The sequence below is a fragment of the Artemia franciscana genome, chromosome 15 (genome assembly GCF_032884065.1).
Source record: "Artemia franciscana chromosome 15, ASM3288406v1, whole genome shotgun sequence".
NCBI lineage: Eukaryota > Metazoa > Arthropoda > Branchiopoda > Anostraca > Artemiidae > Artemia > Artemia franciscana.
In genome coordinates, this window is record NC_088877.1 from 15018544 (window position 1) to 15043936 (window position 25393).

At 35.0% G+C, this 25393-nt stretch overlaps 1 long non-coding RNA gene across 2 annotated transcripts in view; it reads left to right on the forward strand.

Annotated features, from left to right (window-relative positions):
• LOC136036609 (uncharacterized) overlaps positions 1–23463 on the forward strand; it is a 39324-nt gene extending 15861 nt beyond the window's left edge. Inside the window, exons 1-3 of one of the 2 annotated variants that reach the window (XR_010619752.1) lie at positions 6036–6117; positions 6932–7249; positions 23297–23463. This is a non-coding gene — a long non-coding RNA (uncharacterized LOC136036609). Of the gene's footprint in view, positions 1–6035; positions 6118–6931; positions 7250–23296 lie in introns of those variants that run through there. The other variant, XR_010619751.1, reaches the window with a different exon arrangement.
• Positions 23464–25393: the final 1930 nt, after the last annotated feature.

The following is a 25393-nucleotide window of genomic DNA, read 5'->3' on the forward strand; positions in this document are numbered from 1 at the left end:
TCCTAAATACGCATTTGTTTATTAGTAGTTATTACAGTTATTAGTATACAGGAAAGCTAGTATAATTATAGAAAACAAAAGGAAAACAACTTAATGAAGAGCAATTTTTGGTAAAAAAAAACATGCCGTCAACTTTTGATTGCATTGCATAAGTACCCATGAACCCAAGAACCCATGAACTCAAATGGCTTTTGTGACGAGGCAAGAAGAGCTATGAGCCAAGAGCTCATATGGTATGAGCTCTAACAAAACTCTAAGAATCAATAGATTGATTTAAAAGAAAAATCTGAGGCTTAATGCCGGTCAGGATTAAGAGCTCTGAGTCACGATGTCGTTCTAAATATCAAAATTCATTAAGATCCGATCACCCACTCGTAAGTTATAAATACCTAATTTTTTTAATTTTTTCTCTCCCTTTAGCCCCCCAGATGGTCGGATCTAAGAAAACGAATTTATCAAGTCAATTTGTGCAACTCCCTGACACGCCTACCAATTTTCATCGTCCTAGCACGTCCAGAAGAACCAAACTCGCCAAATCACTGAACACCTCCCTCCAACTCCCCCAAAGAGAGCAAATCCGGTACGGTTATGTCAATCACGTATCGAGGACATTTGCTTATTCTATCCAGCAAGCTTCATTCCAATTCCTCCACTCCAAGTATTTCCCAAGATTTCCCCCTCCAACTCCCCCAATGTCAAAAGGTCTGGTCGGGATTTGAAATAAGTGCTCTGAGACATGAATTTCCTCTAAATATAAAATTTCATTAAGATCCAATTACCTACTCGTAAGATAAAAATACCCCTATTTTCACGTTTTCCAAGAATTCTGGTTTCCCCCTCCAGCTCCCCCCAATGTCACAGGATCTGGTCGGAATTTAAATTTAGAGCTTTAACGCACAAGATCCTTCTAAATATCAAATTTCATTAAGATCTGGTCACCATTTCGGAAGTTACAGACACCCCATTTTTCCTAATTACCCCCCCCCCTCCCCCAGCTCCACCAGAGAGAGCAGATCTGATCCGGTTATGTCAGTCACGTATCTTAAACAGGTTTTTATTCTTCCCATCCAGTTTCATCCTGATCTCCCCGCTTTAAGTATTTTCTAAGATTTCTGGTACACCCCCCAACTGCCCCCTCCCCCCAATGACGCTCGATCCGGTTGAACTTTAAAATAAGAGATCTGAGTTACGAAGCCCTTCTAAATATGAAGTTTCATGAAGATCCGATCACTCCTTCGTAAGTAAAAATACGTAAATTTTTCTAATTTTTCAGAATTACCCCCCCCCCCAATAGAGAGGATCCGTTCCATTTATATAAATCATGTATCTAAGACTTCAGCTTATTTTTACCACCAAGTTTCATCCCGATCCCTCCAATCTAAGTGTTTTCCATGGTTTTAGGTTTCCCTCCCTGAACTCCCCCCAATGTCACCAGATACAGTCGGGATTTAAAATATTAGCTTTGAGACACGGTTTCCTTCTAAATATCAAATTTCATTCAGATCCGATCACCCGTTCGTAAGTTAAAAATATTTCATTTTTTCTAATTTTTCAGAATTAACCCCCCAACTGCCCCAAAGAGAGCGGATCCGTACTGGTTATGTCTTTCATATATCTAGGACTTGTGCTTATTTTTTCCACCAAGTTTCATCCCGATCCCTCCAATCTAATTTTTTTCCAAGATTTTAGGTTTCCCCCTCCCAATTCCCCCCAATGTCACCAGATCTGGTCAGACTTTAAAGTAACAGGTCTGAAACACGATATCCTTCCAAATATCAAATTTCCTTTTTATCTGATCAACCGTTCGTAAGTTAAAAATACTTCGTTTTTTCTATTTTTTTCCGAATTAACGGCCACCACACCCCCCTCGCTCCAGATAGTCAAATCGGGAAAATGACTATTTCTAATTTAAACTGGTCCTGATACGCCTGCCAAATCTCATCGTCCTAGCTTACCTGGAAATGCCTAAAGTAGCAAAACAGGGACCGACAGACAGACCGACAGAATTTGCGATTGCTATATGCCACTTGGTTAGTACCAAGTACCATAAAACTCTTTCATCCCAAAAACGGAAGTCTTGAAATTTCTGCATTTTCCCCCTGAACAGAAAAGTTTTCTGTGTTTTATTATTGTTTATTTATTTTCCAGGAGTGATTGTATTTATCTAGTTTTCACTTTGAAAAATAATTAATTTTTTACAGTTATGAAGTATAAAGGTGTTAAATATATTGGTTTTTGGTATTCAAAATTAAATCAAAAATGTTGAATTAGATTATTTTTTCTGAATCTTAGTTTTAATGTTTCGCTCTGAACAAACTACTTTGATGAAACTTCTGATAAACACTGAATCGGAAGGCGTTAAATATTTTGGTGTTTGATAACATAGTTCAAATCTGTCCGTATTGTCGTATCTGTCCATTTGATCTTCTACATAACTGAAGCCCCTCTACAATAGAATTTTCTTATCGGTACATACATAACATGAACTTGGTTAATACATTGAAGTACTTCAACAAAACAAATAAACATGCATCGACGATATTTTTCTAGAACAAAAAAATAACGAAAAAAAACGATATTCTACATTTTGAAGATTGGGGCTTGAAACCTCTACGGTAGGGTTCTCTGATATTATGATGCATCTAATAAAGGAATTTTTAATAAGTTGCTCTTTTTGGGATGCTTGCCCTTTTGGCTATTCTATATTTTTTAAATGTCTCAGTATATAAATAATTTAAATTCGAGGGGGGAATTGTCTTGTTATTGAAGAGGTATATTTTACATGGCCGTTATAAAATCAAAACATGGTATCTATGTAGGCAGGATTATTTTCGAGCATATCCATTGTTTCTGTGAACTATTCTAAGGTATAAGAAGTTTTATAAAATCAAGTATACATGTGTTTTAATCTACGGAAGCAGTAATATTTTTGTAATTTTGGTTTGATTTCGATTTTCTTTTAACATGAATGCATAATAATTAGATATGTTATTGATTAAATAAATTGATCCCTTTGCCAGGAATCCTTGTCGTTTAAAATTTTTTATATTTTGTTTCATTTTGCACGCAACTTTATTGTTCTTTTATTTGAGTTTTTTCTTAAAAGTATTTAAAAATAAACTTATACCTACGAAATAAACTGAAATATATTTCCTGTCACCCAGCCTCTACTAACTTTTGGCGTCTGCTCTCCTTCCCGGAAAATTTTCTTCAGGCGCCTTTGATGAAATAGGAAATTTTAAGAATACAATTTAAATTCTCACACAAACCCAAGTAATTTCACTTAGAAAACACGAAGTTTCTTTTTAAGCTCTTGACCTTTCTCTGCTTAAAGCAGTGTTGTCAGATCGGACGGAGAACCCAATGCTTCCTGGAGCCCAAAATTATGCTTTTTTGGACAGATTTATGCTACGTTTCTATATTTTCCCAGGTTTCACGAAAAAGTTGATCAGTTAAGACTAGTCGAATTCTGTCTTATCTTAATAATGGTTCTGAATAGAATATAATCTGGTAATAATAGCCTAATAATTTATTTTTAACCTGCTAAGGTAACAAAAGCGGGGTATAAACAAAGGAGGCAAAGAAAAAGGTAAAATAGCATAGAAAATAAGTAAAAAGGCATTTTTTATGTCCAGAAAAGGATCTTGGTTCACAATTTGGTTCAAGTTTTTCGTCCTTTTTCGCATGTCGTCGTTCTTCTCGAATCGGTTAGTGGCATTTGAAAAACATATTGTCTTACATCTTCATCAAAATTCTACTTCAGATACATTAAAAAAAAAAGGGAAAATGCAGTTCATATTCAATGATCATCTTCATCTTCGCTTTCTGATTCGACTTCTTGACCAGGGGGTGGGGTGGATACGTAGAGGCTCTCGGAATTGTGGAGCTTGATCTGATTGTCTGTAGGGACATATTTGTAGCAAACTATATCTTTTGTTCTTAGTCGTGATTTTGTGACCAGCACGTCTTCATTACTTTCTTTCTTCAACCTATTTCGCTTTTTTGTCCTGACATCACTGATCCAAGAAAAAATTCTTTCTGAGTCTGCGTTCAAATGCAGTAGGGAGAGCACCCTCTCGGCGAGTTCTGCCAGATGTGGAAAAACGCTTTCGTCGGTAAAGTTTCTCATTTTGCGTATTTTTCTCCTCATCAAGTCTGTACGAATTTTGCTCATATCTATCTTTTCGGAGTCACTAAAAGCATATGGCAGCTTGCGCCACTGGGAGTCAATATCTGTCAGTTTTGGCATGAGACTTGGAAATCGGTTCACTACGAAACCTAGTGACGGAATACTAGTTCTTTCAGTTCCCAGGGCTATATTTGGATTTAAAACTGAAGGGACTTAAAAAAAGGATCACCATGCGGGAATTGCTTGAGCGTCTGTGTCACTGCGGTAGTGTAGAAACCTAAACAGAAAGTGCTCACCACTTTTCTTGCTCAACCTTTCTCTAAACCAGAAAGTTTTTCGGAAAGTGCTCACGTCCTCAGGGGTTATTTTACCACTCTGCACGGATGTCGAAAGCTATTGGGCACACTCATCTCCTAAAAAGACGTCTTCTAATGATCGGAAATGAATCGGGTTTGACGATTGATCTTTGTAGAGTCTCTTAGAAACCTTTTTTGGATGAAGTTGCTTCAAAGAGCCTTGATGAACTTTTCGCACTCAGACTGCAAATATCCGATAAGAATCTTTGCCGATTGGAACAAGGCATTGAAGGAATTGAAATCTTTGAGAGCATACTTAAGAAAAGGCAAATACGCTTTTGTGAACGGGTTTTCCATATCTATCAAGATTTTGTCTGCAGCAACCTGGCGGTATTCTGCTGAAGCTAGCATGAAAAATTATTCAGAAGCACTCCACAGATCGAGAAGTCTCGCAATGTACTGGTGAGCAGCAGGCCATCTCGTGTCTGCAAGTTTAAGCAGCCTGTTCAGGGTTGTTTATAGTACTCATGAAACTCTATATGAATCGCTGTTCTTTTTGAACTTGAAGAAACATAATTAACAACCATCCTCACAAAGCAATCGACATTCTTTGGTATCTCAGCTCTAGCGGCAGCAGCATATAGATGGGCTGAATGACAAACACATTTCAAAAGTACCAAGTTTTTAGAGTCCTTTGAGTTCAAGAGCTTTTGATAAATGGAATTGTTGGCCCCAACCATCACAGACGCACCGCCACTGGCCAGACCATCGATATGGTTCAAAGATAGATTTTTGCCAACGAAAAACCTCTCAACTGCGAAAAAATACCATCAGCAGAAAGATTGGTAGGTTCAAGTCTGATCGTCCCGAACAAATCTCTGCAGATCTTCCCATCACTCTTCCTGGCGTATTTTACTAGAACACACAAGTACTTATCCAGTGTATTGTCGGTAGATTCGTTGAGCTCTGCAACTATCTGAGAATTTTCATCCTTGTGTAGAATTTTCATTGTGATAGAAGTCATTTTCGTTCTATCAAGCTCCATTTCTTGGACTACTTTCGAATCTTTTGCTGTTACTTTCAGTGTCTTGCATCATTGTACAAAAAAATTCACTCATTGTTCACCACAAACAACAGCAATCTGAAACTCCTCTAAATCTCAAAATTTCATTAAACAATCATCTTCACCAACCGAGTCAAACCAATCACCACATATCTTTAAATTCAAATATCTTGCGTTCTCTTTCCTTTGCCATAGACCACAGGATCAGGACAAAAAAATATAAGATGGTTCTTAAGTCTGTCGATGTGCCGAAAATTTTACTTTAGTTTGGTCGAAAAATTCGATAAACCATTTTAAGTGTTCGTTTTATTGATGTGACGTTATGAGTTGTTCTACATCGTCTTAGATCACACTAAAATTATGATAGCCTAAGGAGGATTATGCTTGGATGCTTCTGGTTCCTAATTTTGCTACGTTCCGTTTAATTATGCTACATCTGGCAACACTGGCTGAAAGTTGTCCTATTTGGTCGGGTAACAAGAAAAGACGTTCTGGTGTCTTGCCTTCAGTGCTTGTCCACGATTGGTTAGAGAACTGCCGAGGGCTGGGCTAATAGGATTTACACCAACATTCTCTGGGGTAAAAACCCTCCGTACTCAGTTGGATATAGATATACCTTGACGAAGAAGGTAACTAGAAGTTTGATATTGTGTATTAAACTTATTTTCTCTATAGCCTAAGTATTTTTCATCTGTTCGGCTAAACCCATAATGTAACCTGTCTTTAGACTAGCTCCCAATTTAACAACCCAAGGTGCCTGCTGGGTCATATAGGTCAAGGTGGAACCAAAGCGGTGGAATTCTGAGTGCAAATTCTCTCCTAAAAATTTCAGGCGATAAAACTGGTTTTACCTTTTAACATTTATAGCTATTAATTTTAAAACACGAAGTTTTTCTGTGGGAAATAATGAGTAAAATTGAAACGTATAATGATAAAAAATTGGCTTCACAGTTTATTTGACATATATTTAAAGTCATATCTCATTCCCAAGGAAAGAACTAATTTTCTTTTCCACACCCGGCAATTTTTCATTTAATTCTGGCCGTCCAAAAATAGGTTTTGATCAGGACGAGTTATTATAACTGTGCAGCTACTGTTCAAGCTAATTAGCGAGTCAGCGGGATAAATATATTGCTTTCAAATCAAAGAGAGAACTAAATATTATGAAGTATTCAATATTAATGGGGAGGGGATGAAACAGAGAGTCAAGGGTAGGAAAAACTTAAATCTAACAAATAAACAACAAAAAATAATTAGGGCTAATGGGTCTAGTATCTTCCCCTCATGCTCTTTTGTTTGCTCGTTGTTTTTGTGATTCTTTGCAACTTTGGTTTCTTGGCCCATAAATATATCGTTTCGTAGCATGTTCTTGATTCCCCATTAGATCTTATGATCTTATTTCGCAGTCGAGTTAAGTGAATGTTATTTCTTGCTATTTTTCAGGTTGTATTTGGCCAATTTTGTTTTTCCTTTTCTGTTGTTTGTCTTAACAGAAGGATACTCCCCAGTAAAGCAGCAACGATTTCTAGGCAATCTGTTTAGACGAAGAACAAGTATTATTCTTGAAACCCACATGATAAAAACTACAACAACAATACATCCAACCTGCTTTCAGCTTTTGTCATCATCATTGCCAGTTTGTCAGAGAAAGAAACGGCAATATATCTGGGAATATGACTCAAATATAAGAAGTTTTCCATTTTGGGCAAAGGCTGTAAAGTTCAGCGCCTTACCACACCCGTATGCTGAACAATTTATCAGGTTTGTCTAAACGTAATTACATCTTGAACCCCAATCTTAATTTTGTGAAGGTTTATCTTATATGGTTAAGAATAGTGAAGAAATCTGTCATTTTCCGAACAAAACTTAGAAAAATAAACGATATGGACAAAAAAAAAATAAAAGGTTCGTTTTTTCTTACGCATCTCGTTCATTCTCATTTGAAAATCAAATAAAAATTTTCAACTGAAAGTTAGAAGCAGCATTAACACTTAAATGAATAATAAACTTTCATAGCCCCTATCTCAACCTGTCCTCAAAAACCTCACAAATTGTACCCAAATCAAACGGCATATGTGTTTGAGCAATTTTTCTTAAAGAATTATGACGAAAAGTCAAACTCTAGCGTTTTGAGTGAAGGTTGAAGAAATGGTAATCAAACCTAAAACATGGAATAATTTCTGCTCGTTATATTTTATAATTATAATATAATTATATATAATTTATTTATTTATTTTCTTTATTTCCCTCAAAAAATGAGGAGTACGCTACAATATAATATAAAGAAAAAACAACTGATAACACTTACAATCAAAACGTATCAAATATTGATCGAACACTTAAAAAAAAAAAAAAAAAAAAAAAAAAAAAAAAAAAAAAAAAAAAAAAAAAAAAAAAAAAACTTGCTAAGTAGATTAGCCTATAAATCATGAAGAGCCAGAACTGTTACTAAAAAACGGAAATAAATTGTGGCCTAAAAGGCTAATTTTCGCCCTATCTTCAAATGTTTTATATTTTTTCTTTATACAGACTACAGGATCCTTCACATTAAGCTTTAAAACAATCTCAGTGTTACTAAAAGAAAGGGGGAAACCAAGTAAAAATTTACAAAATTTAAAATAAGAAACTTTAATGGGCGAAAGATCAGAAGGTCTGAAATTTCGGAAGAGGAGGGACGGGAACAATACGTGAGGCAGAGCAACAGCGCTATACATACGACCAAGGACGTCCCGACGGTAAAGACCCCGAAAACAAATTAAAAGACCAAATGCCTTGCGTAGTTTCATCTGAACATGCTGAACCAGGACTGGTTTGAAATCTCTTTTCGAAGCAGCATAAGGTAATCCCAAATAAGTGACTATTGGCGACGACTGAAAAATAACACCATTGCCGCAATCGAGAGTCGCCCTGACATTATCCTCTAAACAATTTACAACAAAAAATTGACATTTTTCAAAACTGATAGAAAGGCCCAAACCTTTTAAACAATTAATTAAAATATTAAAATTAGAAACAAGACTAGACTTGGACCGGCTTAGAAGGATAATGTCATCAGCATATGCAATGTAAGACAGATTTCGAGATAATGAAACAAACGAGCAGGAAAGAGAATTAAGGGCAGTAGCTAAACAAGAATTGAATATATAAGGAGAAATAATTCCTCCTTGTCTAATTCCTCTACCCACTTGAATTAATTTGGACTGAGATGAAGACGAACTCGGACAGATACGGATCTTTAAACCATAATACCAAGAGCGAAGGACTCGTATGACAGCTAGGGGCAATCCAGCATGGATTAAAGTGAGCAGAGCGGATGCATGAGAAATGTTATCAAAGGCCCCTTTGATATCAATCAAGAGGGCGTATAGCGGTTGACCAGAGATAATCATAATTATATATATATATATATATATATATATATATATATATATATATATATATATATATATATATATATATATATATATATATATATATATATATATATATATATATATATATATATATATATATATATATATATTATTTTAATTATTCTTGAATAAAATTTTTTTAATTTCGATTGTTTCCCTGAAAATTTGCTTTAAACCTTGGTCCCTAGAAATCAAAGAAACATTTTCAAACAAAATAAAATAATTTGGAAAATCAAAGCAAAATAAAATTTAAGTCTTTAAAGCAAAATACCAAACCTGAAGATTTCGCGTCGGCCCTCTCGGAATGTATCTTTAATTTTCCAAATCATTTTATTTTGTTTGAAAATGTTTCTTTGATTTCTAGGGACCAAAGTTTAAAGCAAATTTTCAGGGAAACAATCGAAATTAAACAAAATTATTCAAGAATAATGCCTTAAACAGAGATACAAGTGAATTTGGATTGAACTCAATTTATGATAATTTATTGAGGTCAAATAAAGTAAATATCACCTCACCTAAGAGCTATGACCTTTGTCCACGTAATATGTCAGATCATTCTAATGAACCGGAACCGAAAAGGTCAAAGAGATTTGCCTCCACTCTTTCATTGAAAAAAATAAGAGCAATAAACTATTTGTAATTAGTTTATTAGGTATAAATCTTGTTTATTTTTATTGATGTCTTTTAGTTTTACTGCTGATGATGAACACTGTATATGTGTTCAAAATATCCATTTGAATAATTTTATATCTATTCACTGTTAATGAAAAAGTTTCATCCCTATTTTGAACTGTTTTACTTTCGTCATGGAAAGGCAGTGAGGTCTTCGAAGTTATCTACCTTTAATTTTTTTTGAAAAAGCCAAAATTTGATATTTGTGACATCTGCTTTGACCATGAAGAAAAAGCATTGAATGGTGACCATATTTAAACCTTGATATAGGAAAGGCGCAAATAAAGTCGAGAGCAGCAAAAATTCTCTATTGGGCTTGATAGTCAAAACGTTTTGCTCCTGCCCATGAAGCCACAGATAAAGGAGTGCTTTTTCGCAAGTTGACTCGCTGTCTTCAACGAAACATTTTGCCCTCTGAATCCAAAACTGGACGTAAACTCTGTTTGTGTCATTTGGCATGAAGCTGTTCAGAAACTTGATGCTGACAACGTAGTAAGTACAGTCGTCAAGTTCATTGAAAACTTCCTTGGTCTTTAATTGCTTGAGTTCTGGGATCAGAACTACACAGCTTAGAATAAGAACTGGATTTTTTTAAAGCTCTTATTTTACTTGTGAACGATCATAGCCACCAAGAGCTGAAGAGAATTTGTCTTAAGTTTCTTACCCAAGGCCGTACTCAGTATGGCCATGCTCATTTCTTACCCAGGCTGCCTATAGTCTTCACGGCAATTTTGAAAAGAAAATCTCTGCGGTTAGGTAGATTGCCTTGTGAAAGCAAGAATTTCGTAACTACACTTTTTAAAATTCCAAGAAAAATGCAATTGTAAAAATCAGTTTTTGTGTAGCTGAACGTATGGTAGATAGAAAAACGAATGAAACGGCTATTTGAAGGTTCTAGCCAGGGAGATCTGTTGGTAGAACTTGATCGTCTTTGATGAAATTTACTAGGTCAAAAGGTGGAAAAGAAATGGACGCGATATTTGTGGCCGCCCTTTTTTACTGCTAAAGTAGTTATGACAAAAGTGCAGACAGTGCTTGGGTTCCTTTTCCATTTTATTGCGACAATTTTTCGTCAAGGTTTTCTCAGGAATAGGCAAGCCTTATTTTAGAACCCAGACACGGTGTTTTTACTTTTTGTACTATTTTGGTCGTTTAAACTGAATTTAATACAAAGTGATTACAATACAAGTGCAGAAATTTCGACTACTTGTTAAAAAAAAAGACATGGTAACTCATTGGGTCTTTACTGTCTGCATTTCCCTTTTCTTAGCTTTTAATGAGGGAGAGGGTAGTAGCTTCTTCTTCTGGGCACGCTCTCTGTACTGCAGTGGGTGGGTGGTTGCTGTCTTGATTCATGCTTGCAAAATCAAAATTGCAGTACTTCAAATTCTGAGGAGTGATAAACCTATGGGCTTGCTCCACATCTTTAATTTTTTCCATAGGAATAACAGGTTTGAAATCCAACAGCTTAGGGACAACAAGAAACTCAACCTCTTTTGTGGAAGAAGTGCCTTTCCTCGCCTTAAGTTACCTCCAGAGTATTGTCTACTTTAGAGACTGATTCGTCGGAAATTGATAGGTTGTCATCGACTCTTTTCGTGTGGCCTTGTTTAAACTAAAGCTGTTTAATTTTCGAAAATGGAACATTAGCGTATTTATAGATCTTGGAGGCCTGCTGAAATTCCAGCACTTTGTTCGTTTGAATAATGATATACGTGTGCTTTCCATTAAGTTTTTTGAGCTGCTTAACCATGTCCATTGTCGAATGAGCTTTATTGGAAGTGTACAGACGTTTCCAGGGGGATTTTTAGGTTGTGAGCGGGGGGGGGGAGTTGATAAGAAGGGGATATGTTCGGGGAAATTTCCATGGAGGAATTTGTCACGGGGAAGAAAATTTCCATGAAGGGACCGCAGGATTTTCCAGAATTATTAAAAAAAAACAATGAAAAAATAAATACGAAAAAGTTTTCAACTGAAAGTAAGGAGAAGCATTAAAACTTAAAACGAACAGAAATTATTACGCATATGATGGTCTCACCTCCTCCTAGTACCTCGCTCTTTACGCTAAAGTATTTTTAGTAATTTCAACTATCTATTCTACGGCTTTTGCGATTCAGGGGTCATTCTTAAGAATTTGGGACAATTTTTAAGCTTTAGTTTAAAGAGCGAGAGGGTGAACCTCTTCATATACGTAATAGAAAAATGAGAATACAGAAGTTCGTTACGTAAGCTAATTTGTAAGCTACGTATATCTTTTACTAATAAAAAAATTCGTAAAAAGTAAAAAGTTCTAGTTACCTTTTTAAGTAACCAAAAAATCAGAGGGCAACTAGGCCTCCTCCCCCTCTCGTTTTTTCTCAAAATCATTCAATCAAAACTATGAGAAAGCCATTTAGCCAAAAAAATTAATATGCAAATTTCGTTTTAATTACTCATCTGCGGAGAGCTAAAATAAAACATGCATTGATTCGAAAACGTTCAGAAATTAAATAAAAGAAAATACTTTTTTTTAACGAAAAGTAAGGAGCGACATTAAAACTTAAAACGAACAGAAATTACTTCGTATATGAAAGGGGCTGCTTCCTCATCAACGCCCCGCTCTTTACGCTAAAGTTTTTTACTGTTTTAAAAAGTAGAGTTAAGAGAAAGAGGAAAGAGTCAAACTTTAGTGTAAAGAGCGGATGGTTGATGAGGAAGCAGGCCCTTTCATATGCGAAGTAATTTCTGTTCGTTTAAGTTTTAATGTCGCTCCTTACTTTTCGTTAAAAAAATTTGTTTTTTTTATATTTAATCTTTGGAAAGAATTCAATATGTCTTTTCACTTTGTTAGCGTCTTATTCCTTTGTTTTGTAATATTGTTATAAAATAATTCCATGTTATAAAATGAAAATGAAGTTGGGAGATATTTTGTAATTTCGTATTACCTACGATACCATTAAGCACTAAATAGCCAAACGTAACAAAGTTTTTTTGGTCCATCTAAGGGTCAGGTCTGTAGGATTTTGTATGGGCAGTCTTATTTGTGATATATTTATGTATCAACAGCCTCTCATTCTCTTGTCAGCCTGTCATATCACTTGTTGATGTATTTTTCTGATGAGATGGACGAAATTTGTGTGAAAATTCAAATTATTTTTCTTGTAAAAAGAAAACGTATAAATATGAGATGTCCTGGAGCTTTTTGTTTACTTTTTATAAATGGGAAGAATAAAATGTTGGATATACATCATTTTTAAATTTTTCAATTTGAAGCCTTTGTTAAGGAGTTTGACTTGTAAGGAGTTGTTATATGTTTTAGTATGAAAGTTGTGTTTTTATGTGGAAAATACTAAAATGCTTTACAATTTCAAAAGTTATTTGCTCTGCAAGTTCGTGTCAGGCTAACCAGAAATGCTGAACATATTGAAAGTTAAAATACTTTGTTATGAAATCAGACACAATAATGCTGTTTGTTTGTCTATTATAGAGCAGATACTTTAAATTCATTCGATCTACACTTGTTTGAAACCTTTATATATAAACTCGGTTGCATTTGGTGTTTTACATTACACACCTAAGTTTTTACGTAGCCATACAAAGGGGATTCCTGTTTACAGGAAGGCAAGTAAAATGCAATCATCAAAAAGAGGTTAGACAATGTCAGTCTTGTTGTTCTCAAAGTTATTGAATTCGCTAAAACATTATGGACTAGTATATAAATAAACCTTTTCTCTCTTTACTACTGTATTCTGAACACAATCTGACTATCTTGTACTTCCTTCTGTAGATCCAAATACTGAAAAATTCCGTGTACTTCAGAGTCCAGCTTTAAAAATGCAAAGATAGAGCGTCAATTACTTAGACAGTCAAAACAGCTGAGTGCTTCAACAAATGTCAACCTTTTCTTGCCATGTTCTTGCTATTATTCATATTCGCAGTGTAATAATTCTTTCTTCTTCATGAAGGTCTGTAATAAATGCTATACAGTTACAGCAAAATGTCTCAGCTTAATCCTCTGGTCAGTTACGACAATTTCTGCTTTCACAAAAGTGAAAAACATACACTTACAATACAGTTGAATTTTTAATTCACTCAGCCAGGAGGCATCGTGCAACAAAACAAATTACATCATTAGAGAGCTCAAGTAAAATAAATGGTAGGTATTCCTGATTGCTTTCTGACACCTTTATTTTGACAGGTTCAGTCAGGGGGTGCTTTCTTAAGAAAAGAATTCCCTTCCTTTCTTGAAGTAAGCTTCTGCAGCTTTTTGGTAAGCTTCTATTTAGAATATCATAAATCTTTAATATGTCATAGATCGATTTCGAATAAAATTTGCGAGACAGATTCTACAGTTCTTGCCTGTTGTAATTCAATGGTCATTCCTGCCACTAATGGCAATCCAGGTGCCCTCTAATGTTTTTCCTACCATGCTATCCATCTATCCCAAAAAGAACTAGAAAAATAAGAGCCCCGAAGTGTAATTTCAACACATTCTACAAAAACAAAAAATTTCACAACATGGTTCCACACTTATGGCCAATAAGGTATCAATTTATCAAGGCACACTGCTATTAGTTATTAGTTTTTTTTTTAATACATTAGGACCTACCAGCATATTAGCGGTTTTAAACGGCTAAAATGATTATTCACTGGGTGAGACTTCTCAGCAATGTGGACGTCTTTATTAAAAGATTACTGCTAGACACAACCTCACAGACATAATTTGAAAGTAGTATTATCCATATAAGCTTATGTTTTATGGAATCTCTCTATGTTTGTATAGCTCCAGCTGTGCTTTTTAATAGCCCCAATAATTCTTCATTTTCTCTGTTATCTTTTTGTTTTACATTCTTCTGTCCATATTACAAATACTTCTACTTTTCCATTTCCTATAAGGATTTTAAGAAGGTATAACATCGAAAAAAATTATATCTGATAAAGTTTATGGTTGAACGACAGTTCCACACTATGTTGTACTATCTTTGAGTCCTTATTTGCTATTGCCACAGATTCAAAATACCAGTCTAATTCCTGCATTTATTTGTTAAGCAACTCGTGGTTTGTGATCAAATTAGTGAATTTCTGGTTATTTAGTTTCGTGTTTAGTTGCCAATCGGTTTGGATGTTAAGTGTTTGGGGTGGTGTTGAAAATACCTAATTGTTTACACTATGTATGCTAAATGCCACCACACTTTCCCGGCGCCAAAGTATACACTTGGATATAATAAACATCTCGTTATTTAATTTCATGAATTAATTTGGCTATATAGTGGTGTGCTATGTAATCATTTAGTTTGGGGGGGGGGGGTATTAGTATTCTTAACATATTCTTCGCATCCCCGAATGAATCTTTTTACCTTTTGTACATACTTGCAAAATAGAGATTCCTTTTTATCCTGCCAATGTTTTTTGCACCTCCCATGCGGCCACCACTTACTGAATCTGACATCTGTAACATCTCTACCTCTTGGGTTTTTGGGATAACTGGCAGAACATTTAGTTCATTTTTCCTATATTCCTATGACGATCTGTAAGACCTTATAAGTAGATTTTCTCTTTATCTAAGTCAACATCCTTACATCAACTTAACATCCTTACTGTGTTTGAGAGGTTCTGGTAGCTGTTTGCCGTTGAATAAAAATGACTTTGTGACGGCACTAATTTTTTTCGATAAAATATTCTTATTGGCAATGGGGGTATTTAGAGTTGCTGTGACATTTAATTTAATGTTTATTCCTGGGTTTCTAGAAAGAAAATGTGGCAATAGATTAGTACAGACTTTTATATAAACAGAATTCCTATCATAGTTTTGTAATCAAAGAACCTATCAAGTTAGTCTTTCTGAACAATTTTGTATATTATGTGGCCAAATTTGCGATTTTTGTTCTACACCTAAGAAAAGTTTTTGGCTAACAAAAATTGGTCAAAATATTTGGTGTGCAATGTTACTTCTAAACATTATCTTTCGACCGTTGAATATTTTCTTTCAGCCTCCGTCATGCCAGGGTTTGAATTCTGGATTATTGACTCTTGTCCACTAGAATCTATGTCCAATACTACTGCTCCTGTGCCACATGATGACGCATCAGTCTGTTGGCAAAACTCTTTTGAAGGAACTGGTAATTTAAGTACTGGTTCCTTCAATATTTCCTTTTTAAGAATCTCAAGGGCCTCTATTGCAATAGGGGGGGGGCTTAAATCGACCTGATCTTTTTGTAAAAGATTGGTTTAAAGCTTAGCTCTTGTGCCATAACTTTTGAGGTAGTTTTTGAAGTAGTATTTCCACCTTGGGTTTTAATGTTTTCTGGCAAATGAGCCAGATCAAACTGCATTAAAAATTCAGTTTTTGTCATTGCATGATTATCTTGTTTCTTCTTTTCTTGCTATTTTTCTTTGACTGGTTAGATTTAAACTTAATTCTTGACGTTTAAAGATTTAGCATCTGTATCTGGAATCTTTTCTGCCACTCCAAGGCTATTTTGCCAAACGTATGATTTACTACCCAATTTCAAGGTACAAGTTCGAGAATATTGCTTGGTACTTGCTAAGTATTATTTTGTCCTTGTCTTCCTAAGTTTCTTCCGACTACTGGTCAACGCTGGTTTGTTCGTTGGTTTGTTTGTTGGTTTGTACGTTAAGCCTTCATTTAGTATCCTGATGTGATATTGTGTCCCACAATTGTTTGGCATGCCATAGTAATAGCAGCTGAATCTTTTTCCTATATTATTTGTTTCGATTAGTCGTTTTCTACCCCCGCAGGGTTTATATCTATTTCTATATATTTCTGACTTGTCCCTATTCACACTACTATTTTCTGCAGGAGGAGGAGGTTGATGTCAAGTATGCTTAGTATCCCTAGACATTATAACCTAATACCATTGAATTTTCACCAAATGAGGATGAATCTGTTCATGGGGATGGATTCGGGCCTTCCTTGCTCCTCATAGCTTTACGAACAGGCTCCGCAATTTCTGCAATCCTACCGTTATCATTGTCTTGATTTTTAATGATATTTATAAATATTTGATAAAACTTTTTTGTCGTTCCATCAATTTGGACTTCTATCTCTGCCAAGGAAATAGCTTGCTCGAGATTTTCAAGTTCTCGTGATAATATTAGCCTTAGAAGCTTTTTTTGCAACCATTGTTTAAACGCATGTAAATTGTACATTTCTACCGTTTCGTTGCTTCCGCTTTTGTCTAGTTGCAAGCATACTAGAATGAAAATCTTAACTACATATTTACGAGAACTGGTTGATGCGTTAAAAGTAAATACCTCAGTTTCATGCCTTTTTGATAGACTTGTCTCAATGCATCCGGTTTTGAAGGACTCAATAACACTGTTCATATCATTTGTTTCCTTATCCCTTATTGACTCAAAATAATGTAAGGAACTTTCTCTTAATCTGGCTGCTAAACATTTTTCTTTAAATGTGCAGTCGAATGTTTCTTTATTCGCCGAAAATTCGTAATTTTTCGAAAAATTCTTCGGCATCGGAAATTCCCACGTATTCCGGTATGATATCTGGGATTTCTAGCACTGCTGTGAGAGAAGTCATTTTGATCTTCCCTTAAGACAACGCCATTATTATTTAAGCTATAACTTTATCTTCTCGGCTCATTTCTTCTGTCTACAACCAGATGTGGTGAAACGAACAGGTTATAGCAACCAGATTAAGAAAAGTAGTTATTTTATAACCACTAGGCGTAGTGGGATATACACGTTCGACCCACTCCAATGTAATGAAACTCAGGAGGGCTACTGCCATAAATGGGATAAGGGAGTAATTTGGGTGAATGGATTCAGCGGGAAATAGCTATGGTTAGCATATTAAACTGCAGGTAGCCTGGTACCAACAGTTCAGAGGTACAAGATAAAACTTATAACCATAATAATCACGTACACTTACATTACTAAAAGCAATCCAAAGTCTTGGTAAGGACCAGGGACTAAAGATATTTAAATATAAAAGGACAAAGGTCCCAGGCAGCTATTGCTTATATTTGAAATGCCCAACAACATATCCCCGCTTAAAAATACGGATTTTAGTATTTCTAAATTTCCTCTTTCAACCTCAGTATTCTGCAGGTCTGTTTTTGTGGTCATTGCAAGACTTTTTTTTAGCCATGTTCCGTCTATTTATATATTTTAATCAAATCAAATTCTGACAAGACTCACAAGCTTAGCCCAGAGGGCTTTTATTTTGTTTCACAATCCCCTCAACTATTTCTAAAAGCTTTTTTTAATATTCTTAGCTTTTTATGAGACTCGGGATGAAACATACAGCCTTTCTGAAATAACCAGCCTTGTATATAAAAAATGGGAAACTCATGTAACTTAAATGTTTTTCCTAAAGGCTGTGGGGGTTAAATCATCTCGGGAGGAATAGTTATTTGACTTTTTTATTGTATTCAGCAAGATCAGTATTCCAAGATTTTCAAAAAATATTAGGAGGAAGGGCAGCCAAAAAGGTAAAGTCCGAGGGCGAGGTTGCTCTCCGACAACTTTTTGACATCTTCTTCAACATGCATTTAAAGTTTAAACTCACCATCCTTAGGTGTTCTTTTAATATTGTGGATACAGCTTTTTGATAGACAGGATGTATATAGTGTGTTTACATTTAGTTTGACATGCTCCTTGACATTCCCCAAAATTTCACCATAATACCCTAAGACTTTTCAAACCCATCTAGAATCAAAGTTTCTCCTTTTTCCAAATGATTGATCCTGCATTTAAAAAAGTAATATGTCACAATTTACAATAATTGCCCAGGGGGTTCTTGGATGCTTTGCATCCCTTGAGGCAAAGCTACTAGACCTTTCGACTATTTTGAATGAAATGATCTTTTTCAAAATGATCACAAATGCTAAGGGGAGGGAGAATCTGAAAAGGGTAAGGGACTGGTTATTATCTGATAGTTCTTCAACATCTCCTGAAATGCTCAGCTTAAAACAGATAGCCCACAAATATATATTGCTGATACCTTAAACTGACAATCAATAAGGACACAGTGTATTTTATTGTGTTTAGCATTCCTCTCCAAAGTTCTCGGAGGTTATGTGATCCCCATAGGCGTATTTATTTGAGCTTTTGGTTATTTTGAACAAGAAGGCTTTTTTAAAATTGTGATGGAACATTTTTAGAATAAGTGTAACTAAGAAATTAATAGAAAGTTGTTCAGTACCCCTAAAGGCTGTGGGGGTTAAATTATCTCTGGAGGAAAAGTTATTTGACTTTTTTATTATATTGAGCAAGATCAGTAGTCCAAGATTTTCAAGAGAAATATTAGGAGGAAGGGAAGCCAAAAAGGTAAAGTCCGAGGGCGAGGTTGCTCTCCGACAACTTTTTGAAGTCTTCTTCAACATGCATTTAAAGTTTAAACTCACCATCCTTAGGTGTTCTTTTAATATTGTGGATACAACTTTTTGATAGACAGGATGTATATAGTGTGTTTACATTTAGTTTAACATGCTCCTTGACATTCCCCAAAATTCACCATAATACCCTAAGACTTTTCAAACCCATCTAGAATCAAAATTTCTCCTTTTTCCAAATGATTGATCCTGCATTTAAAAAAGTAAAAATGTCACAATTTACAATCCTTCCCCAGGGGGTTCTTGGATGCTTTTCAACCCTTGAGGCAAAGCTACTAGACTTTTCGACTATTTTGAATGAAATGACTTTTTTCAAAATGATCACAAATGCTAAGGGGAGGAAGAATCTGAAAAGGATGAGGGACTGGTTATTATCTGATAGTTCTTCAACATCTCCTGAAATGCTAAGCTTAAAACAAATAGCCTACACATATATATTGCTGATACCTTAAACTGACAATCAGTTGGGACACAGTGTATTTTATTGTGTTTAGCACTCCTCTCCAAAGTTCTCGGAGGTTATGTGATCCCCATAGGCGTAGTTATTTGAGCTTTTGATTATTTTGAGCAAGAAGACTTTTTTAAAATTTTGATGGAACATTTTTAAAATAAATGTAACTAAAAAATTAATAGAAAGTTGTTCAGCACCCCTCTCCGAAGCTGTCAGGCGTTATGTCATCCATATAGCCATATTTGTTAGAGCTTTTCCTTTTTTGAACAAGACTGTTTTTTTCAATGTTTTGATCGAATACTTCTTGAAGATGAGCAACTAACATGCATTGGAGGAGGTCGGTAGCCTTCCAATTACTTTTCCATATCCACCTTAACATGTCCTGGATGCTTCAATTCACTACCCTCAGCTGTCCTTAAAATACAGGATACCCTCTTTTTTGATAAACTGGATGCAAACAGTTTCTTTTGATTTAGGATAACACACCCTTCAAAAACCTTAATAGTTTCACTTCATGATAGGCGCTAAATTTTAGAGTTTGAAAAATATTCTTGATTATTACGGGCCAGTTTATTCAAAACATTTTTTCCTAAAAGGTGCAATTTGCAATAACCTATAAAATGGTAACTTTTGTTTATTTTAGGTTTCAACTTTGTGCTTTACTTTTGTCATATATATTTTTTTAATTAAAATTGTGTTGACTTTGTATTTTGAAAAACTGTCAAAAATTGTGTAAAAATTATTTTTTTTATCAAACAAAAGTAAGGAGTGACCTTAAACTCTGAAACAAATGGAAATTATTTCATAAAAAATCCTTTGCTAATTTGGATAGTCTCATTACGGATTAAAATTACGTTATTATTCAAATTTAATAGTCTTCGTTGTTCTTAAGGAACAGGAGTGAAAATTCAAACTAGAGCAAGAGAATTGTGTTGGTTTTGTCCCGTTTTTTTTTCCTATGCTGCCGATCTCAGCTTGTTCCTTGAAACTGGCAAAGGTCTAACCTGTGCGATTTTTACGGAAAGTTTGGACCTCAGGCCAGATTGATGAATATGACATAACATTTTGGAAAGCACCGCAGAACTCTTGTCTGGGGCCAAAAAGAGTGGTTTTTGCTTGTCCACGAGCCAGAGCCTACGGTGTGCTAAGTGAAGTCGAGCTATATAGCCTATGTCAGAAAGGAGGATCCGAAGTTGTGTAACCAAGCTTTCGTTTCATCAAACCATATTTTTGCTTTCGAGTGGAAAGCTCCGTTCTTGCAGGCAAGTAGGCAGGCACCACTTTCAAATTGAAGATGGACTAAAATCTAAGACTGTTAAATATATGTGGCAGTTACCCAGCCCCACAGCCAATATATCTTATTTGAGTGATAAATAGAAAAATTTATAGAAGCAAAACTGTGGCATTTTCCCACAGGTCCGAAAGTGCTGCCATCTATTGTTTCTACCCATTTCTGTTCGTGTATTTAGCTGAGTTTATCATTCGGTTTTTTGGACTTTGGATTGCGGTGGAGAAATGGTATCAGATGTGTTTAATAAACTTTAAAAGTTCGTTCATTGCTAAAGAAATTGGAGCTTATCCTTGGCTCCTTTCTAAGTGGTGACGTTGGAAATTTGGCCTACGGCAAAAAAATCAACTTTTGAACTAAGACGGATAGAATTTGTTTCAAAGGCAATCGATAGGCAATCGAGTTGAAAACTTCAGTAGTAAGGTACACTCTGAAACGAAATCTAGGCCGATACAAATTGTGAGACATATAGAGGACTTGTAAGCAACAGTCGGCTGTTAGGTAATAATGACCTTCGGCAATGAGGGGTTAGCAACTTTTGCTAGTTGGTGTATCTATTATTTGTTTCCAGTGCATTTGATGGTAAAACTAATTTGGTTCCAGTGGTAAGACATTTAGGGGACTAGTAAGTAATAATCAGCTGTTGGGCTACAGTCAACATCAGGGATGAGGGGTTTGCAACTAAGCTAGCTGCTGTGCCCATTTATTTGTTTCCTGTGAACTTGATGCCTATCACGGGAGAGGGACTTATAAGTAAGAATCGATTCACTTTGTGCGAGAAACGGCTGTTAGCTTATAATGATCTTCTGGAATGAGGGGTTTGCCACTTTTGCTAGCTGGTGCACCTGTTATTTGTTTCCGGTGTATTTGATGGTTAAGCCAATTTGGTTCCAGTGGTAAGATATGTAGAGGACTTGTAAATAATTATCAGCTATCGGGCAATAATCATCTTCATCGATGAGGGGTTTGCAACTTCTGCTAGTTTGTGTAACCATTTATTTGTTTCCGGTGAACTTGATGTCTATGACGAGAGAGGCAATTGTAAGTAAGAATCTGTTCACTTTTGGCTAGAAATTTGTGTAAATTTGTGCACATTGTATTCGATTTCTTTAAATCTGACAGAATTAAGTGTTTACGCAACGGGTACAGACGATAACGTAAAACAATGGCGTAGTTTCGTAATAATTAGTGTCACCTATGGTATTTTAATCCTGAAAAGTTACGGATAGCCTTATAATATCAACTAGATTATATAAGATATTGTTCCAAGTTTGCATCCGTCACGATGTCCACGATTGAAAAGGATAAAGTTCAACTGGCTGCAAAGTCAATTTAGTCCCTTCTTTCGATACTATTTTGTAGTTGTTATTTTATTCAACGCTGAAGAATAGCCTTTGGTCATGTGATAACTGATTTTGTTCTTGTTTGACCATACCGTTTTAAAAACTTCGATATACTGACAACTTCATCGTTTAACCGATGGTGAAGAAACAAGCACAAACGAGAATGTAAAACAATGAGATAGTTTCCTAATAATTAATGGAATGTCATCTATGGTATTTTGATCCTGAAACGTTAGGGATAGCTTTATAATACTAACCAGATTATTGAGATACTGTTCCAATTTTTCATCCGTCACAATGTCTACGATTGAAAAGGATAAATTTAAACTGGCTGCAAAGTCAATTTAGTCCCTTCCTTCGATACTATTTTGTTGTTGTTTTTTCAACGCTGAGGAATAGCCTTTGGTCATATGATTACTGATCCATAGCGAAGAAACAAAACCAAAGTGTTGCTTTCGCAACACTTTAGTCGGCTAAGCCGAACAAAGGTTGCCGCAACACTTCACGTTGCCTGGGCAACGTAGGTCTAATTTTGATTTAAGGTGGGGTAGTTACCCTCATATAATGAATTATTCCAGCCGTTGTAAGTTTGACTGTTTACCTCAGTTTTATTTCAAAAATACCTTTATTATGAGTATGGTAGGTTAGCAAAAGATACTTTCGGGTAAATCAATATTTGTTTCTTTTGACATTATTTATAATGGTTAAGAGGGATAAGCGGTCTGGCCAACAAAAATTCATCTCCTGCCATATTTACTTCTATCATCTGTTTATCAGGGTCATGTTTTTGTTAGGTGATTTCTGTCGACACCCCATATGCGTAGAGATACTGTCATTCTATTCATGCCCACTCATTCAGCTTTCTGGGTACTTAAATTGATAGACATCATTCTTGATTTTAGTTACTTTTAAATTTAAAGGCGCCTAAAATACTAAGTTGATGACGTAAAATGAAACCCAAAGAGACCTGCCCCAAGTACCAAAGAACTCCCTTTTGTTTTAAATGGTGAGAAATAAAAAAATAAAAAAGTTTAGCGACTTATTTACAATCTTAGTTGATGTTAATTAGACTCTTCAGCAAAAACTCCTTTTTGACCGATTGTTGTTTTACTGCAAGTTTTCTAATTCAACGATACGCCTCTGTTTTGTTTTTGGTATACTTTTCTATTCTGTTAACATTTTTTCTATTAGTTTTTGAGAAACTCCTGGATATCAATACCACAACTCTAAATTTTGTTAATTAGTGAAAAATGTTTTAACATTTGAATGCTGAACTATTTTGTTTTAGACCAAATGAACTTTTTGAAAATGAAGAATTATTACCTTATCAACAATATGAAGCAATAGAACAGTATGCTAACGAAGATAGTAACCTGATAGAATCTAGTATCAAAACTCCAGCAGCTGCAGAGGGAAGATTTTTTCTTAGAAAAGAGATTGTTTCACCCTACATTACAATCGTGAGTGTCTGTTACTCAATGATATTTTTTATTAGGTAATGATAACTCGTTATAAGAAAGTGTGCCACAATTGGAGTTGAATCCAGACCCTTTTGCTGATAACTGGGTGGATTTTACTGGCAATGTCTGTAATATTACATATCTGATATCTGTAATCTGTAATGTTTTATTGGCACTCTGGCTAATCTATAAATTCATCAGCATTTTGTTTTATATTTTGTAATGTGAATTTCTGCAAACAATGAAAAATCGTATTGACTCACAAGATTTTTCAACGAAAAATTAAATTGCGAATAAGAGTGTGGCCGAAAAGTTTATGTTAGCATTTTTTTTTTAATTTATACTAATTTACTATCGAAATACTGCACATATAATGATTCAATACAAAAAAATCATTTTGCGAGCCTCAGCATCGGCCGAGCATTATAAAAGCAAATATTAAATTATTAATTTTCTCCCAGGGTACTAGTTATCACTGAGAGTTTTCGGGATTTTATTGCTTGAATATAAAATTTGATAGAAAAGATAATGGAAGTGTTTCGGCGAGTCTGTCTATCAAAAGAAACTGACATTACAGGAACTCCTAAAGTGGGCAGAATTACAAGTAACATTTCTTTTGTAAAGATTTTCAGTGTTTTTTTTCAACAAGTATGCTAGAATTCTCCTAGTGACTGCCCCTTCCTGAACTATAAAAAGAAAATTCTTCTCTGTTGAAATAAAAAAAAATCCTAGTTTCAGATGAGGTGCGTTCCGTTAAAATAGAATAGCAACATATTCTCCAGAAATGAAAGAAGTTAAATGATTTTCTAAGATTCTTGGGAAGGTAGGTATTGGCTTATAGTTTTCTTTTGGTGATTTATATTACTTATCCATGCTATACAAGCAGGGGCAATGCTCTTCAGTTCTAAATAGTTTAGCAATGCAAACTAGAAACAAGAAGTTTATAATTATCGAGATTTGGCTCATGTTTTAAGATTGAATTACCTTAAATATTTTGAATTAAGTAAACTAGTTAAGAGCAATTTTAATGGTGTCTGTTGTGTGCCAGCTAAAAGGCAGATCTTATTTTTGTGTTACTATTTCACCAGAAACTAAATAGCTCTTATATTTCGTATCAATCCATATGTTTGCTAAGACATCAAGTACATTCAATATAAATAGTCGGCAATGCTTTTTTCCATAGGGAGTCTGTTTTCATTATAATAGTTGATAAGTTCTTTCACTTTGCATATGGTGCCAAAACCAGGAAGAATTTTAGATGGTGGAAAAGTCTAGCGGATTTATATTAATTCTTAAATAGCATTGCTTCCGCTAATACTCCCACTAACTACTCACCCATTCAAGCAAAACCTTTCACGCTCCTTTTCTATCCTAATGTTTTCAAATTACTCCCTTTTTACACTCTCTAAGGAAAATGTCATTTCCCTGAAATCTTTCCTTATGAAATCATCCCATTTGAAAATGACTTGCACTTCTATTGAACCTAAAATGTTTGCTGATAAGGACGATATGAAGCGACATATTCTTTCGTCTGCAGAACATGTCCTAACCACCTCAACCTTTCTCTGATTACATCCCTGGAAACTGGGAGTAACCCAGATTTTTCGGAATTTCGTTTTTCAGAGTACCTATGCTTCTTATATTCTAATATTTCCAGCTTCTAATATTCTAATTTTGGTGTAAAAACTTTTCTTCCTATTCTCCCTGATTTTTTTGAACTGTGAAAAAATACCCTGGGCCTTCACTATTCTTTTTTTCCTGCTTTCATTGTGCCAGAGTTCATTATTAATAATGTCCTTGGTAAGTGAATCTATCCTCTTCATCGAACTTCTTATTACCCAGCGCCATCTTTTATCATCAGTTTTTCCTAGTCTGAGCAGCCGGGACTCCTTAACATTAATTTTCAAACCTATTCTTGCACCTTG